An 18,255-nucleotide genomic window follows, 5' to 3' on the forward strand; every position below is an offset into this window, starting at 1 on the left:
AGATTTTAAAACCTGAAAATGTGTGTATTACAGGAAATGCATTCCAGGGACTATAGACATGACTCGGCAATTAGAGCACTGGCTGCTCTTATAGTGGACTTGGCTTCAGTTCCCAGCACCCGTATGGCAGCTTGCAACTGTCTGCAACTGCGGTTCCGGGTAGCCTAAAGCCTTCTGTTGGCTTCCAGGAAATGAGTCATACATGTGGTGAACATACACATATATGCAGGAAAACTGTCATACACATAAAAATGAGAAAATTTACTTAAAGAAATGTACTATTTCACATATATCTTCCAGGTTGGACTCTATTGTAGATTAAGGGGTCTGTGGCTGGGTTCATGTTTATGTATCTCCTTTGGTAGCACAAGAAGTGCCTTCCTGTACCAAAGATGGTAGTACATAGGGTGAAGGCTCTCGGTGGGCACCATCTCAACTTCTCCACATTCAATGAATTGTATGGGTGTCATCTTCTGCAATAGGGCCTTATTGTCAGTTTTTGGAAAGTAACCTATAGTCTTGACAACAGCCTAGGTTGTTTAGAACTCAGAAGTTGCCCATTCCTGGTCCTGGAAGCTTCATTTAGTGACAAGAGATGTCCAGTTAGGACTCCGTCTCCCCATTATTTGGCGGTTTCACTCGGTATTCATTAAGTGACTTGAAAAATTCCTGGGCTTTCCTTTGTTGAGAGCATTTGGACGATTGATTCAATCTTACTAATTTTTTTCTGTTTAGAACTTTCTCTGTCTTTGAAAACTTATTACACCCTTCCTCCTAAGACTCAGGGATCATTGTGGAAGGGGGACAAAAGACCATTAAGAGCCCGAAGCAATGGATTAATTCAATATTCTCTGGACACCGCAGGACAGATGCAAATAGAAACTTCCAGTGATTGTCACAGCATGCACAAGCCCTCTGTAAGCTCAAGCCAGAACAAACCTAGTATGGAGAAAGGAAGTGGGCACGAAGCCTCAGTCCTCGCTGAGGAAGTGTTAGCAATTGAGAGCTGCAGAGAGAGAGAGAGAGAGAGAGAGAGAGAGAGAGAGAGAGAGAGAGTCAGTTTTCTTTAAGAGTGTTGCCCTGGTGTTAGCAATTGACAGCTGCAGAGAGAGAGAGAGAGAGAGAGAGAGAGAGAGAGAGAGAGAGAGAGAGAGACAGAGAGAGAGAGAGAGACAGAGAGAGAGAGAGAGAGAGAGAGAGAGAGAGAGAGAGAGAGAGTCAGTTTTCTTTAAGAGTGTTGCCCTGGTGTTAGCAATTGACAGCTGCAGAGAGAGAGCGAGAGAGAGAGAGAGAGAGAGAGAGAGAGAGAGAGAGAGAGAGTCAGTTTTCTTTAAGAGTGTTGCCCTGGTAATTCAACCTTACACTAGAGAAGGTCACACATCCAAGAATACTTGGGCAGCACAGATGGGACTTGATAGATGAAAACAAACAAAACAAAGACAAAATGCTGTTGCTAGGGAAGGGGCAGTGGATCTGGGAGGAGTACGGAGGCAGTGAATTTGATCAAAGCACAACGTATAAAGTTCTCAAAGAATTGATGCTTTAAAAAATGGTGTGTGCATACAAATGTATGTGGATACTCAAAGAGGTCAAATGAGGGCATCAGATCTCCTGGAATCACAGTATTTACAGGTGGTCGCCAGCTCTTAGTCATAGCTTCTAGGAACTCAACAATGTTCCTCTGTAAGAGCGGCAAACCATGTTAAACACTGAGCCATCTGTTCAGAACCAAGATCAACTTTTAATTGCTCAGATGCTTGGATCCATTGTAAGTTAACTTTAGTGATGGTATTGTAAAATTAAGCATAAGGTCACTCTAACTGAAATAACATGAGTGATCTTTGTATCATGTTTATGAAATCTAGTTTTATATTCTGATAGACAGCCCTGTTAGTCAATGTCACTGATTTATTTTTTGAATTGTGGCATTAAAATCTCAATGAGAAGAACACGGAGAAGAATTTCTGGGAATTAATTGGTTAGCAGACCAAATTTTTTTATATAATTTGCTCCAAGGAAATGCATTAACTTAAAAGTCTACATTACGAACAATTCTTCACTAACAACTTTTCAGGAGTCATAAAAGCTTACCCCCTCCTTTTTTTTAAAAAAAAAAAAAAGTAAATTTCCCAAATTCTACTTCTAAACATATTGGAAAAAGTAGATAGCACAGCCTTCTCTTCATATCTAACAGCAGCTGTTCGGCTGCCCGTTATGTTCTTTCTGTTCACTTAGGTCTGTGTATCTGTCTGTCTGTCTACCTGCCTTCCAATTCCATTCTTAATTTCTCTATTTTCTTATGTATGGTCTCAGAAATTGAACCCAGGACCTCCTGTGTGGTAGAAGAGCAGAACCCTGTCCGCTGAGGTCATCCGCAGCTGTCCCCCTTCTGAGTCATCAGGGAAAGCTCCGCTAAGGCACCCTGCACCTAGTCAACCTCTGAATCCAGTGCAGTCCTCACGAGGCAATTCTGGTTTCTTTGCTAAAATCCCTACCGTTCAGGTGGTCTAGTCCCCCACATCTCCTCCACCTGTTAGCTAAGCACATCTTATTCAAAGTACCTCTGTCTGTCCTACCTGATGACGTCTGGAGGCCAGCTTCTAGAGCAGTTGAAATGGCTTTCATTGGACTTCCTTCCCAGTGTTCACCCCTCATCAACTTGGCCCATGAAGCGTCTCTCTAAGAACTCATTTATGATTGTGGCACTACCAGTCGTATGTAAAGATGACCGTGATTGCCTAGATACGAAAGACAGAATTAGCAAAAAGGACACCAAACCAAAAAAAAGCATTCTGAATGTGCCGCCAGACTGTTGGAAACCAGCAAGAGAATCTTTGTTTATGAGATCAGGGCATTAGCAGCTTGGACGGCAATGCACCGTTGCTGGAACTCATGAAAAAGTATGAGACACTGTGCCAGGGGCAAGCCTGGGCCTCCAGGCAAGGCTTCCAGCTGTGGGAAGGCTTCTATGTTTTCTGAACTGTGCGTGCCATTGATTGTTAAGCCACAGCCTGTGGTTGCCAGTATCGCTGTTCAATATGGCTTTGCCCAAGAAGCATTGCTAGAACATATTAGGACAACGATTGAAGATTTTACTTGCTCTGTCGAAATAAGTTGAATTACATGGTGTAACATGGTTTTCCCCAAGTGGCCGAAAATCACTGACTTAAGATATTTAAAATGTAAGAAATGGGTATCTCTAATAAGGATGGGAAGTCAGCTGTGCTTCAGGGAGTAGCACGGGGTCTGCATCATCATCTAAGTAGCCCTTGGAGAGAACATGGTTTGCGACTTGATTTCTCTCATTGGAAAGTAAATCTGAAATGACAGTTGCACTCAGACATCCAGAGGAGACCAAGCCAGATGTGTGACAGAGTCATATTTGCAAGACTCTTTCTTCAAATCCTTCCGTGTACACCTGACATTTAACATTTAAACATTTACACTGGAGGATTATTCTAACTGTTACAATTCTTGATGCCTGACAGATGGATGTGTGTGTGTGTGTGTGTGTGTGTGTGTGTGTGTGTGTGTGTGTGTATGTGTGTGCAGAGCCAGGGTGGGGCATGGAGAATTCCCTGGGCATCCTGTGCTGGAGTGTTTCTGGTCACAGGGGGAAACAAGCTACCTTCTAACTCAGTTTCCCAGTATAAAACAGCATTCAGTAAAGTTCTCTACAGGGCTAGGAAGAGATAGCTGCATTGTTCCCCTTGCTGAACCATTTCAATTGAGTGTTTTTCCACGGCTATCACGATCGCTGGCAGTATTGAACTCTCTGTTGAGTATTTCGCCCAATGCCGTAGCAAGCTTCACCGCTGTCCCTCTTTACAGTTACCTCAACCTGACAGCTCACCCTTGACCGAAATCCTTCTGCTATCTACTGTTTTGTGGATGTTTGCTGCCTGGCCGTGAATGACTTATTTTTTTTAGTATCTACATTGGAAAATTGTCACTTTGTTTTCTGAGAATTTGCCTGTTCTGGTAAATACTAAATGAACGGTGAATTGAAGGATATGACTGTGGATTGCGGGGAATATTTCAATTTGAAAGGCAGAGAGGAAGAGAAATTTGACATCTGTTCTGTGGCTTTGAGACTTTGTCCATGCAAGCTGCCTGTGCCCTCCTGTGAGTAGCTGATGCTATCCCACAATGCAAGGCTTAACAAAATATGTGACGGAGATGGTTAAAGCAAGTAAGGGCAAGGTAATTAATCAGGGTGTGAATTAACTCTGTGTTCTTAAGGGAAAACAAAATTTTCCTTACCTCGCTTAGCGTAGGATGCATTGCAGTGTCAGTTTGAAAGAGTACCAAAGCGTTCATCTTCCTGGCCATGCTGTGATTCAGGCTCCCCGAGGCATGTTTACATCTGTCTGTGGGATGTGTGTACTGGAGGGATGCACGTGCTTGATGGACTGGGAGCAGGGAGGATGGTGAACGGGTAAACGTAAACACACACAGTTGACTATAAAGCAGAAGAAAGATACACGCATGCATGCAATCAGCAAGTTCCTTGTTTGGAAAAGCCATAGCCCGTTCATCACATGAAAAATGCTGGAGGAAAAAAAAGTCACATAAATGCCAGAAGCACTTTGACTTATAATGACACATTGGAGGTGACGTCCGGACCTTCTCCGGATGGTCAGAGCAGATGGTTGAGACCATGTACTGGGGACAGGCACTTTGCAATGCCCAGCATTTGGAAATCTGCCATGTTAATTTGAAATGGATGAAAACGTTAACAGGATACTTTCCCCCACAAACTTATGCGAGGCTAAAACAATTTAAAATTGTGGAGGACTGGAATTTATTTTCTGATAAAATAGCTCTACAAATAATGTTTGAAATGCAGACGAATTGATTTAAGTCCTTCCTGAATGTATAGGCAGTGTGCATATAGAGGCATCTCAGAGAGCAGGAAACTGGTGCTTTTCCCACTATGGTAAGGGCAAGTTCAGTACATGTGTTGCTGCCCCTCACGTTAATTCTTATGCCAGAGCAGACTAATAGCTATCGCCGTTCGATGCAATTATAATTGTGTTCAAGTGTTAACGATTAAAATCATATGGTGAAGGCTATTTTAGAAATGAGTGATTATTTTTTTAATCGCAGGTGTGAGATTGTATAGAGAAAGTAATCAGACGTGCGGTACACGTGCTGTGCCCCATAACTGCTTTGCCTTTCCTATTCGAGCCTCAGTCTATGAAGTGTTGATATCGGTCAGGGGGCAGCATCAAGATGGAGCTGAGGCCATCACTGGCCAGCCAGAGCTGCACTTCCGTGGTAGTGTAGCTCAGACTCAGCATGGTTCATTATGCCCAGATGTAAACCATCTATAAAAATATAAATACAGACAAAGTAATTCTTTTATTAAATCTGAACCAGTGGGCAGAATTTACGAAAACAATGCAAAGTACACTAAAGGTATTATCCCCCTATTCTCATGTGTGTGCGTGCCTGTGGTGTGAATGTTTGTATATGTGGTTTGCTTGCCTGTGTGCGTGTGTGTGTGTGTGTGTGTGTGTGTGTGTGTACATGTGGAACCCAGAGATTGGTGTTAGGGAAATCCTTCATTCTTATCTTGTATTTACTGAGGTGGATTCTTTCAATCAAACCCAGTGCTCACTATACAGCGAGTCCATGTAGCCATCTTGCTCTGGGGCTCTCCAGACTCTGTCTTTCGAGGGTAGAATTACTTCCACATCTACCCTGCATTCACGTGAGTTCTGAGAATCCAGACTGTACACCTCATGCTGGTACAGTAAGCACTTTAAGCACCGAGTGATCTCCTTGGCAAATAAAGGACCTTGAAGATCTCATCCTACACAGTTACAAATGAGTGGCTTAGGGAGAGGCAAGTCTAATGCATATCTCATGGACAAGCGAAAGGAAAGAAAAACCTTTTATCCATCGAGAGTCACAAAGAGGAAGTAACCAGTTGTGATTTGTGGGTTTGCTAGCCATGAAGATGAACAGTATCTCTATGTACCAACCTGATCCTAAAAAGATGCAGAGATGGGGGAAAGTGTCAGGTGGGAGAATGGCCTGAAGCTTACAGGGACTGGGTCTCCTGCGTTGATTGAGTACCTGCCCCGTGGCATTTTATTACTTCCACTGTGGGGCATTTTATAGACATTGTGACACGAGGGGAACAAAGCGAGGTAGATAGCAGGATGATGGGCAGAGTGGAGATTAGGAGAATCCAAGTGATGCTGAAATATGTGTGATGAATGAGAAGTGGGTGGCTCACGTCCGTGTTAGCAAAGAGGCTACCAACGGGATGGGCTGTTCCTGGGGTATCGAGAGGACGGCTTCTGCGGCTGCGGTCTGTTACTCAGTGGTGGCTCGGGCCTGTTTTGTGCTTGTGCACAGCCCGTTAGTCCTGAAGCAGGTGTTTAGTTCATGTGTGGGGTGAGGGAGGACAAGAAGGAGGATGGTGGACATTAGGAGTGTTTTCTGTTTATTCATCAATCTGTCCATCCACACATCCTCCCACCTGTCTAATTCAAAAAGCAGGAAGTGGTCCTCAGCTAGCGCTTGCTGTGATCAGCAGCCCCAGCTTCTGTGATGCTCTCACTTCTAACTACAGCTGTGTTCAGTGCTGCGCCCCCATATAGCATGGGCCCCCATAATGATGCCTCCACATCACCCAAACCCTATAGTAGCCATGAGATCCCTTAGCAAAGGTATATACTGGCAAAATATACTCTAGAAACGTTTTCATTTCGCCATTAAATTGGTGTTGTGTTGGGAAAATAAATCATCATTGTCTCTTTTGACACTTAGGGCAATGTTTTATAAACACACACACACACATATAGTGAGATATATGTGATATAGATTATAACAGCAATGATTTAATTAAGTTTGGGGGTAGTCATATGGTGTAATATCCAGAATCTTCCTTATCAGAAAATGCTACCAGAAATGTCACATGACCATACCCAGGCACTTAACCATCCTCCATCCTCAAAATGAGATGGAATTTTCATACATTGAATTAGGAAATCAGATGCTGGGCTGAAGTTGTAGCTCAGGGATAGAGAAGCTCACTTAGTGCACAGGGCCCTGGGTTCTACCTCCAGTAACCACAGACATATACATATACCCCCACCCCCTACACAGACACATAGACATACACAGACACAGAGACAGAGATACATACAGACACACATAAACACAAAAGCACACACACTTCAGTTACTGTGATGTCTTTAGTAATGAAGAGGACATATTTAGGAAAAGGGTCCCTGCTCCTAGCTTTCCTAGATGGTCTCAGTACCTGCCTGAATATGTTAGCCCTAATCCTTCTGCAATACCCTGCACTAACAGTGAGACCTGACATATAGACCCCCAAGATAGACCCTTCATGAGCCTTGCTTACCTGAAGCTTTGCTAGTCACATCTACTGTGGTCCAACACCTACCCTGGATGGGAGCAAACACGTCTCCAGGACAATCAGCATCATCTGCTGGAGGTGCAGTAGGGTCTTGAGCATGAGGGCTGCAGTGTTAGAGACCACGGCCCCTTCCTGGTGAGTGGCAACTGTGTGAGCTTCGGTTTCCATATTGGTAGCAAGAGTATGACAGTATGTGCTCTGCAGAATTATCAGCCGAGGCATGGGAACACTGTCTGATGTCCTGGGGATTTTCTAAGCGTCGTAGTCACAAGGGACTAGGGAGCTCTGTGCCCACACCCATCTGTGCCAGCTTTTCTCTGGGGCACAGGTTAACTTGATAGCGCTGGCGACTGTTGAAATCTATAAGGAAATTTTGCCAGGAAAACTGTTCTGGTCCACTGATTACCCAAGGGTGGAGGGGAAGCACAGTGGTGAAGGAGTCTCTGTGCTGGGAGTGCACTGTGTCCTCATGGCCCACTTAGTCCAATGCTGTAACATCATCATCTTCCTCAGAATTCCTCCCACCTTCCCCCATGGAATCCTTTCCTCCTCCACAGTGTTCCCCAAGCTCAGCAACACCCCCATATTTCCACCTAAGCCTGATTAAAGTCCCATCAAGACTCCTAAGTGGGCCAGCTATGTCCTCTCTGATAGAGGGACCTTGCTCAGTAGAGCTGGCTGCACCATACCTGAAAGGTGAGTCCAAGTCCTCTGCAAGTTTTTACCAGTTGGCTGTCACCTTCATAGTCTCTTTAAGAGCCCTTGAGCTCTTTAGAAAAAAAAATTATTTTAAAGGAATCTTGTTAGACATTTCACTGAACTTTAGCAAGTATTTCCTGTAACTTTATATATGGCCTTGTCATAGTCTCTTCAATCTAATATTTGCCCTGGAAAGTTATGATAAGAGTGATAGGCCAGGTTTGTTGTGATTTTTTTTCCAGCTACTCATTTGCTATTTCTTGGTTTGAGGAACACACAGAAGCTGAGGCACCCTGAAAATTCTTAGATCTGTGCATGAGCCATACTGGTGATATAGGCCCAAGGACATGGCTATGCTCAACAAAGGAACATACTTGAACCATCCGGGTAGAGCAGGCCCAAGGACATGGCTGTGCTCAACAAAGGAACATAAATGAACCATACGGGTGGAGCAGGCCCAAGGACATGGCTGTGCTCAACAAAGGAACATACATGAACCATATGGGTGGAGTAGGCCCAAGAATATGCCTATGCTTAATAAGAGAACATACTTGACTCGTCCCTAAAAGCAAAGGTTTGGTATTCTAATATTCTTTTAACTTTGTTGAATATAGGAGATAAAAAAAATAACTAATTTAGCCAGTGCTTCTCTTATTACTACTATGTGCCAAACATCATGGGTTCATTGGTGAAAGCATTGCACCTGGGCCTTCATAAAGCATATTCTCTTGTCAGAGAGGAGCCAGGAGGATCTTGGCCTAACAAGGCATTCTTAGAGAAAATTCATCATATTAGTAATTTGGCTCTTGATCAAACAAAAACCTAATTTGTAATGTTTGTTAATCGTAGCCAACTTCAGAAAATGATTGTGACATTGGCAAATGAGAACTGAGAAGAAATGGGTTCAATCATCTTGTGGAGCTGGAACAAGATGGGAAGACCAGTCACTAAATAGAATAAAAAAAGAAACCCACACTGTTAACTGGTGATGCTAACAGGAGGTGGAGGATGAAGAAGCAAGGAAAGAGGAAGAGGGAGTGCAGGGAGTGGGGTAGAGTCAGGGATAGAGTAACCTGGTTACCTCTGGTAGATGCTAGAAGGAACGAAGGAGCCAGAATGCACGTGTCCAGAGAAGCGAGTTCAGTGCTTTGGGAGCAGCAAGTGTGATATGTCAAGGACACGTCCTGGGGAGGGATTGCAGGGCTTGTTTGTTGGATGAGATGGGAGACTGAGCGGAAGAGTGACATGGTCTGAACAGATGGTCTATCAAAATCCTAACCCCTAGGAACAGGAAGTAAATGGTGACAGGGCCATAAACTAGGCGGTAAGTTAGAACTGATGGAATAATACACATAATCTGTATTTAGTAAACCCAAGTCTATGACTTGGACTAGGGTGGGGAGAGGTATTCAGCTCCTGGGTTTCTGTTGTGTGAGAGCCAAGGTGATGTAAAGGTCACAGGAAGCAGAGTCAAGGAGGCACTGACGCAGGTGTAGACACAGACCCAAGGCTTGGCTCTGTGTCTGGGCCTCATAACCACTTCTGTCTTTCTTGTTCATGGCAATGGTAAGTGAGCTCCATGATGGCAGGCTCATGCCCTTATCCTTACCCTGTTGCTGGTGCCTGGCACGGTGCCCGCTACAAGCTGTTTCTTGGCCATGTTTATGGGGTGTCTGTTGTTCCCCTCTTCATCATTCATGCTCTCCATAAGGCCATGAGGTCTAAATGGATGTCCCAACTTTACATCTTGGTATGAATTAAAGTGACATACAGGGTGTCTGAAGTTTGTGATAGCCAACATTCAGAGGATATCACAACACAGAACCTCAAATCACAGCTGTCTATATCGTTTGTTCTTTAGAATGTTGCTAAAGGTTTTCTTTTTATTTTTGTTTGTTTCTTGTTTGTTTGTTTTGATTTTTCAAGATGGGGTTTCTTCGTGTAGCCCTGTCTGTCCTGGGACTAGCTCTGTAATACCAGGCTGGTCTCAAACTCACAGAGATCCACCTTCCTCTCTCTGTCTTTCCAGTACTGGGATTAAACATGGTGGCTGCTAACGTTTTGAACTCCCAGAAAGGGTGCTGCCTTGCAGCAAACACAATGGATTGTTTTTGCCAACTTCATTAAGACTTTGTCCTTGAGAGTCAACTCTTGAGTACCTCTAAAGTAGAGGAAGGACTTCCATGTCTAAAAGACCGTAAATCCCAACTGTAAATCCAAACGGGTTCACCTCCATCGCTGCAAGTGAAAAGACCTTCTTCCCATGGGACTTCCTTTCTGCTAGTGCTATTTACTGTGGTGATTACTGCTTGAAACTTTTGAAACAAGAAGCCAACTTTTGTGACAGAAAAAGCAAGTGAGCATAGACTGAGTTTGTGGAACATGGACATGTAATGAGGACCCCAGGCCCCCGAGTGGATCCTTTGCTCCTCTGCCCCAAATCTCTATGTCTGTATTAACACGACCTGAATGGTGGCCAGGCCAGAGGTGTGTGTGTGTGTTGTAGCATCTATTCTTTCATCATTAACAACCTCCAAGTCTGTTTGGAAGATCAGAGACTGAGCGTAGCTGGGGACAAACGGGAATTTGGTGGAGAAAGCCGACAGCTTTGTACCTGTGGTTAGGAGCTGAGTGTGAGAATCGGTGCCTTTCCAGGTGAATGTAGAAATCCCACACACTGCAGAGGAGTCCATGAGGCAGTTGTTGAATCGTCATGAGATGGGGCTATGGGATTTCAGTGTGTCTACAGAGGGTCTTCATCTTCTGTCACCACATGGGTCCCCATGGGGCCAGTGACTGGTGTAAAAAAAAACATGGGCTGATTTGTCAGTGGTTTCCAAAGATAACTCTTAAGAAAATGTTTTGTTCCTTATTATAGTAATTATGATTTACACATGTATTTTTTCCATATAAGTACTGGAAATTTTGTCCAGGGCAAGTCCCTAGGGAAGCTGATCTTGAAACAAACACACTGTTGATCCAGGAGCAGAGACCTGCAGTGTTCCTTGTCTGTGCCTCTGGGAGAGGAGACCGGGCAACTGTATGTTTACTTCCAGTTAGTGTTGGTGTGGCTGAGTGTGCTATAGAGTCAGTGTTAGTGTGACTGAGTGTGCTATAGAGTCAGTGTTAGTGTGGCTGAGTGTGCTATAGAGTCAGTGTTAGTGTGGCTGAGTGTGCTATAGAGTCATAGTGTTAGTGTGACTGAGTGTGCTATAGAGTCAGTGTTAGTGTGGCTGAGTGTGCTATAGAGTCATAGTGTTAATGTGACTGAGTGTGCTATAGAGTCAGTGTTAGTGTGGCTGAGTGTGCTATAGAGTCAGTGTTAGTGTGACTGAGTGTGCTATAGAGTCAGTGTTAGTGTGACTGAATGTGCTATAGAGTCAGTGTTAGTGTGACTGAGTGTGCTATAGAGTCAGTGTTAGTGTGACTGAGTGTGCTATAGAGTCAGTGTTAGTGTGGCTGAGTGTGCTATAGAGTCAGTGTTAGTGTGACTGAGTGTGCTATAGAGTCAGTGTTAGTGTGACTGAGTGTGCTATAGAGTCAGTGTTAGTGTGACTGAGTGTGCTATAGAGTCAGTGTTAGTGTGGCTGAGTGTGCTATAGCGTCATAGTGTTAGTGTGACTGAGTGTGCTATAGAGTCAGTGTTAGTGTGGCTGAGTGTGCTATAGAGTCAGTGTTAGTGTGACTGAGTGTGCTATAGAGTCAGTGTTAGTGTGACTGAGTGTGCTATAGAGTCAGTGTTAGTGTGACTGAATGTGCTATAGAGTCAGTGTTAGTGTGACTGAGTGTGCTATAGAGTCAGTGTTAGTGTGGCTGAGTGTGCTATAGAGTCAGTGTTAGTGTGGCTGAGTGTGCTATAGCGTCATAGTGTTAGTGTGACTGAGTGTGCTATAGAGTCAGTGTTAGTGTGGCTGAGTGTGCTATAGAGTCAGTGTTAGTGTGACTGAGTGTGCTATAGAGTCAGTGTTAGTGTGACTGAGTGTGCTATAGAGTCAGTGTTAGTGTGACTGAATGTGCTATAGAGTCAGTGTTAGTGTGACTGAGTGTGCTATAGAGTCAGTGTTAGTGTGGCTGAGTGTGCTATAGAGTCAGTGTTAGTGTGGCTGAGTGTGCTATAGAGTCAGTGTTAGTGTGGCTGAGTGTGCTATAGAGTCAGTGTTAGTGTGACTGAGTGTGCTATAGAGTCAGTGTTAGTGTGACTGAGTGTGCTATAGAGTCAGTGTTAGTGTGGCTGAGTGTGCTATAGAGTCAGTGTTAGTGTGGCTGAGTGTGCTATAGAGTCAGTGTTAGTGTGACTGAGTGTGCTATAGAGTCAGTGTTAATGTGACTGAGTGTGCTATAGAGTCAGTGTTAGTGTGGCTGAGTGTGCTATAGCGTCATAGTGTTAATGTGACTGAGTGTGCTATAGAGTCAGTGTTAGTGTGGCTGAATGTGCTATAGAGTCAGTGTTAGTGTGACTGAGTGTGCTATAGAGTCAGTGTTAGTGTGACTGAGTGTGCTATAGAGTCAGTGTTAGTGTGACTGAGTGTGCTATAGAGTCAGTGTTAGTGTGACTGAGTGTGCTATAGAGTCAGTGTTAGTGTGACTGAGTGTGCTATAGAGTCAGTGTTAGTGTGACTGAGTGTGCTATAGAGTCAGTGTTAGTGTGGCTGAGTGTGCTATAGAGTCAGTGTTAGTGTGACTGAGTGTGCTATAGCATCATAGTGTTAATGTGACTGAGTGTGCTATAGAGTCAGTGTTAGTGTGGCTGAGTGTGCTATAGAGTCAGTGTTAGTGTGACTGAGTGTGCTATAGAGTCAGTGTTAGTGTGACTGAGTGTGCTATAGAGTCAGTGTTAGTGTGACTGAGTGCACTGTAGAATCAGAGTGTTGGTGTGGTTGAGTGTGTATAGAATCAGGTACATATTTGGCAATTGCTCGAGCCGATGCAATCACTTGTAAACTGGAGATAATGTTTTCTTCTTGGGCTTCTTGTGGACATTATTGAGTTAATTGCTCTAGGGCAACCTAGGGCCTGCACGTCCTAACCACCTGATGTGTAAGCTGACAGGTAGATGCTGCATGTCCCATGTCAGCTCCCGTGCTCTCCACATACAATCTAATATACTAATTAACCTTCTGGACTGGAGTGCCATAAAAGAAGAAGTCAGAAATTGCTGCTGTACTACTTAGCATTTTCTGTGGGTTTTTGGCTTTGGCTTTTTCTAACATAACCTCCCCCTATATGAAGAGGCTGTTTTCGACATTCCTTGTGTTTACAGACTAACCTTTCATATGTCCTACCAGGCAACCACAGTCTAGTTATCAGAGGGCATGAGAAGATACGCTTGTTCGTGTTTTGATGATCCATTCCAATCGTTGTTTTCACTCACGTCTGGCTTTTACACTCATTGACAATGTAAACCCCCTTTGTAAAGAATTGCTCCACTCCCACAAACCTTGGCTCCCAGAGATATTTGAATGGGCATATCTGTGCATTCTTGGAGGAATTTCTTCTGCCTTCTTTTTTTGCATTGCACGTCCGTCCCCCGGCTGTGCAGCTGCGGCTTGTGTTACTAGGGGCAGAGGGACAGGTCCACATCCAGCTGCCCACCCTTCGCTGCCACTCCACTGGCTGGCCTTAAAGCTGTAGCATGTTTCAGCCTGTAACATGGAAACTTCCGTCTCCTACAGGTGACAGCTGGAGTAGTAGCGTCCTCAGTGCAAGATGGCTTTTAAGCGGTCCAAGACCTTCCAGAGGGAAGCCTGGAGGATTGTTTCAAGTGCCATACATGTATGAACAGGAGTGGAGGGCGGTAGATGGCAAATCTCACCTAGATCTGTGGGTGTGAATGCTGTGTTGTTTTTTGCGGGTGTGAATGCTGTTGTTTTCTCTGCTGACGAGGTAACCAGACTTCAGGGAACACTGCAGCTGCCTCACAGACCTGGAAGGGCCCATGCCACCTCTCAGACACTCTCTTGGCTCACTCTCATTGTCTGAATATTTTATTTCTGATCCCATCAGCAGGCAAAGGGATGTGATGGTTTCCTCACTTTGGTCCTTCTCCCTAGAACTCTGTCAGCCTGGGGATATGTTTTAGATAAAGGAGCAGAATCACTTTGTTGCCAGTGATTTTTTTAAAAAAAGCCTAAAGATGCACAGGCAGGAAAATAGACAAGAAACTCATCCCTGGCAGCTGCTTCCTGCAGACCCAGGCCGCTCGTCTCTATGGCAGTAATTATTAGCGAAAGTGGTAATCCAATCTACGAACAGTTTTTGGAACTCTCTCCCCTTTCTCCTGTCGATATATTAGCAAACCGTTGCAGCTGGCTAAGTTCTGCGATAGTTCCTGATGTGTCTTGAGGATGTTAAATATGTAAAAACACTTAGCAAAACAATTTCTGAAAGCATTTTTGTAGAGCTCTGACAAAAGAATAATTATAACGCAGCCTGTCGGAGCGAGATCTGTAGAGTGCTGGGACCGTTGACTTCATCACATGGAGACTGGACGGGAGGAGACTGTGAAAAACGCTGCCTTTCCCAGGGCTCTGCCTCTGCAGGAAGTAGCTGAGCCTCATGGTCAGCACAGTGCCTGGAACTGACCTCGCTGGATCCTGGAGGCTGTTTCGGGAAATCTTAAGCCACTTACTCATCTGTCCCCTCCCTCCACCCCTAATGTATTTCATTATGGTTACATTCTCAGTATAAAAGAATCTCTGTCAGTATGTCTTGCATACTGATGTAATACATACTGAAAAATCCAATCAAAGTAGATCTAACAAATGAACCTTAATCACATAAGAATAGATATTAGCATTTTCTAATTGATGAGCAGAGCAGGCTGTTATTTTTTTCCTGCAGTTTTGTTTCTTCTCTGTTTTATAATGAACATATGATAATGGCATTTTAAATCATCTATGAATCAAACCACTGGAATGTCCCCATGAGTCATTCAATCACATAATTTCACTTGTCGCAGATGCCCAAGATTTTAAATGGCTCTGATATAGACTAGGAAGAACTGGTGTCCTTGGTAAACATATCGATTAGCCCATTCACATTAATACGGTTCCTGAATGCAGAAGTCAGAGTTAAGCTGTTTCTATACCTCGTCTACATTTTGGATTCCTTTCCCGTCTCATGCATGGTGATTTGGTGGAGTGGGTCGTTTCTCAGCTGAGAGGAGTAATGAGGAACTTGCTGCTCACGCGCCATGAGCATAGATGCGGAGGCTCTTTCATCCCTGTCTCTCCAGACTTCCTCTTTCTCCTACTGCGGCCCATTTGCAGGAGCTCCTCCTCCCACGCTACCTTCATTCCCTGGTGACTCTGCCTCGCTGGGATGCTGTCCCCTCGGCTCTTCCCTGCAGACCCTCTCATCCTTCCCTTCCAGCCCATCTTTGTTCCTTTCTGCAAGATGCTAGTCAGCAGAAATACTGCAACACTGGACAGGCATGCGGGTAGGTAGATCTTAATGTCATTCCTGTCCCCCATTCTGCTTCTTCCAGAATTATTCTTAGTCCTGTAGCAGCCTTGCTGCAGGAACCCCTCTGTTTAGCATGTTGAGGTCCTTGAGGACCTCATCTCTTTGGAAAAACCACAGTCCTCCTAACTATATCCCCCTGCCTCTCAGCCTTTTCCCTCAGCGCATCTCCATTCCTTTCTGTCCCCACTGCCCACAGGGACCCTACAGCCATCACACTTGCCTACGATCCAGAGTAGGTAACAGGAACCAGATAACAGACACCTGCACAACAGAGAGAAGATCAGATAAGGACACCAAGACACACTTCAAGCATTATAACTCCAGATGTCAAGCTCCCTGACAAAAACACAAATGTGAACAGGTTGGTCATTTTGCCTCCTCCAGAAGCCAGTAACACTTTGTGGTAGTCTCAGAGAAAATGCAGATTAGCTGAACAAGACAGAGACTTCAAACTAGCAATTACAAATATGTTCAAGGACCTTAAAGAGGACATGGACAAATGTGTTAATGAAGACTATAAAAACACAAGCAGTTGAATGGAATAATGCAAACCTTTCAGGACATGAAAGTGGAGATGGGGTCATCAAAGAGAGCAAAAATTGAAATAAAACTAGAAATTCTCAATTTAGGAAGTCAAATTAAAACCCCGAAGAAAACTTCACCAACATATTACAAGACATGGAAAAGAGAATTTCCCGTCTTCAAGGTATAAGAAGTGGATAGGTCAGTCAAAAAGATGTGGTTTTTTTTTTTTTTTTTTTGAGACAGTGTTTCTCTGTAGCTTTGGAAGCTGTCCTGGAACTAGCTCTTGTAGACCAGGCTGGCCTCAAACTCACAGAGATCCACCTGCCTCTGCCTCCCGAGTGCTGGATTAAAGGCATGTGCCACCACTGCCCAGCTTCAAAAATATATTAAATTTAAAAAATCCAGGCACAAAATATCCAGGAGATCTGAGACACTATGAAAAGATCAAACCTATTAATAATAATAATAATGAGGGAGAAGAAGAAACTCAGGCTAAAGGCAAGCATTTTTAACAAAATCATAGAAAATTTTCCCAGTCTAAAGAAGAAAAATACCAAGGTAGAAGGAGCAAGCAGAACATCAAATAGATAGTGAAAAATAAATTCCCCATGAACAGAATAATCAAAACACTAAACACATAGAACAAAGAAAGGGTATTAACAGCTGCAAGGGAAAAAGACGAAGTACAATAGGCAGACTTATTCCAATAGCACCTGAGTTCTCAGTGAAGGCTCTGAAAGCCAGAAGGGCATGAGAAGGATGTTCTACGTACTCTGAGAGACCGTATGTGCCAGCTCAGACGCTATATTTAGAAAACCATGAATCACAATTGACTCAGAAGAAGTTTAAGCAATTTCTAATTGCCAATCTAGCTCTATAGAAGGCACTAGAAGAAAAACTTGAGTCTTAAGAGATTAACTAAACTCTAGATGACACAAGGAATAAATAACTTCACAACAGTAAATTAAAGGGTGGGGATAAAAACAAAATACCAGTAATCAATAAAAGTAGCTTATTAATAACTCTCAAGATTAATGGTTTCAATCCCCCAACAAAAAGATGCAGACTAACAGAATGGATTAGAAAAGGATCCATCTTTCTGCTGTATCCAAGTAATATAACTCACCATTAAGGATAGATATCACCTCAGGGTACAAGGATGGAGAAAGGTATTCCACACAAATGAACTTAAGAAGCAAGTAGATGTGTAAACACACACACACACACGCATACACACACACACACACACACGCACGCAAACAAACTATACACACACACATAACTATTTATGCACGTATATAAACATGTACATTTTGTTTGTTTGTTTTTCGAGACAGGGTTTCTCTATAATTCTGACTGTCCTGGAACTCACTCTGTAGACCCAGCTGGCCTTGAACTCACAGAGATCGACCTGCCTCTGCTTTTTGAGTGCTGGGATTAAAGGTGTGCGCCACCATTGCCTGGCACAGATGTAAATATATTAATATCAGACAAAATAGTCTTCAAACTAAAGCTAATCAGAAGAGATACTCATTAGAGGGAAAAATCCAACAAAGGATATCATAATTCTAAACATTTATGTTTCAAACACAAGGTACCAAAATTCATAAAAAACAAAACAAAAAAAAACCACTACTAGTGAGTAACCCTTGCTGCAGTTTTTCCCAGTAGTTAGGTAATCCAGAAAAAAAAACTAAACAGAAAAATGCTGGAGTAAAAAATCATAAATTAATTGTTCCTAAGAGATATCTATAGAACATTGATCCCAAACACAAAACAATACACCTTCTTAACACCTCGCACAACTTTCTCCAAAATTGACCATAGACACAGACACAAAGAAAGTCTCAACATCTAGAAGAAGATTGAAATAACTGCATTCTCTCTGGTTATCATTGATTGAAGCTGGATGTCATCAACAACAAACAACACAATGTATACAAACTTATGGAAACTGGAAATCTTGCTATTGGATGAAAATGAGTCAAAACTAAAATTAAGAAAAAAAACCCAAAACTTTAATTGAATTAAAATGAAAAGACAACATACCCAAGCCTGTGGGACGCAAAGAAGGCGGTTAGAGCAGGTAAATTCTAGCACTGAGCACCGACGGTAGGAAACTGGATTGATTTCATATTAATACTTTAACAGCACATCTAAAATATTAGAAC

General features: G+C 43.4%; 1 protein-coding gene and 1 long non-coding RNA gene across 6 annotated transcripts in view; one reads left to right on the top strand and one right to left on the bottom strand.

Moving 5' to 3' along the window:
- The window catches only part of Enox1 (ecto-NOX disulfide-thiol exchanger 1), a 565,092-nt gene that overhangs the window by 164,147 nt on the left and 382,690 nt on the right, over positions 1–18,255 (top strand). The gene's annotated exons all lie outside the window — the stretch shown is intronic.
- Positions 982–9,750, bottom strand: LOC142836204 (uncharacterized). The gene is made up of 3 exons (XR_012908006.1): positions 9,705–9,750; positions 8,086–8,165; positions 982–1,006 (listed from the first exon to the last, which is right to left on the bottom strand). It is a non-coding gene; the product is annotated as an uncharacterized LOC142836204 (long non-coding RNA).

The sequence above is a fragment of the Microtus pennsylvanicus genome, chromosome 15 (genome assembly GCF_037038515.1).
Source record: "Microtus pennsylvanicus isolate mMicPen1 chromosome 15, mMicPen1.hap1, whole genome shotgun sequence".
Taxonomy (NCBI): Eukaryota; Metazoa; Chordata; class Mammalia; order Rodentia; family Cricetidae; genus Microtus; species Microtus pennsylvanicus.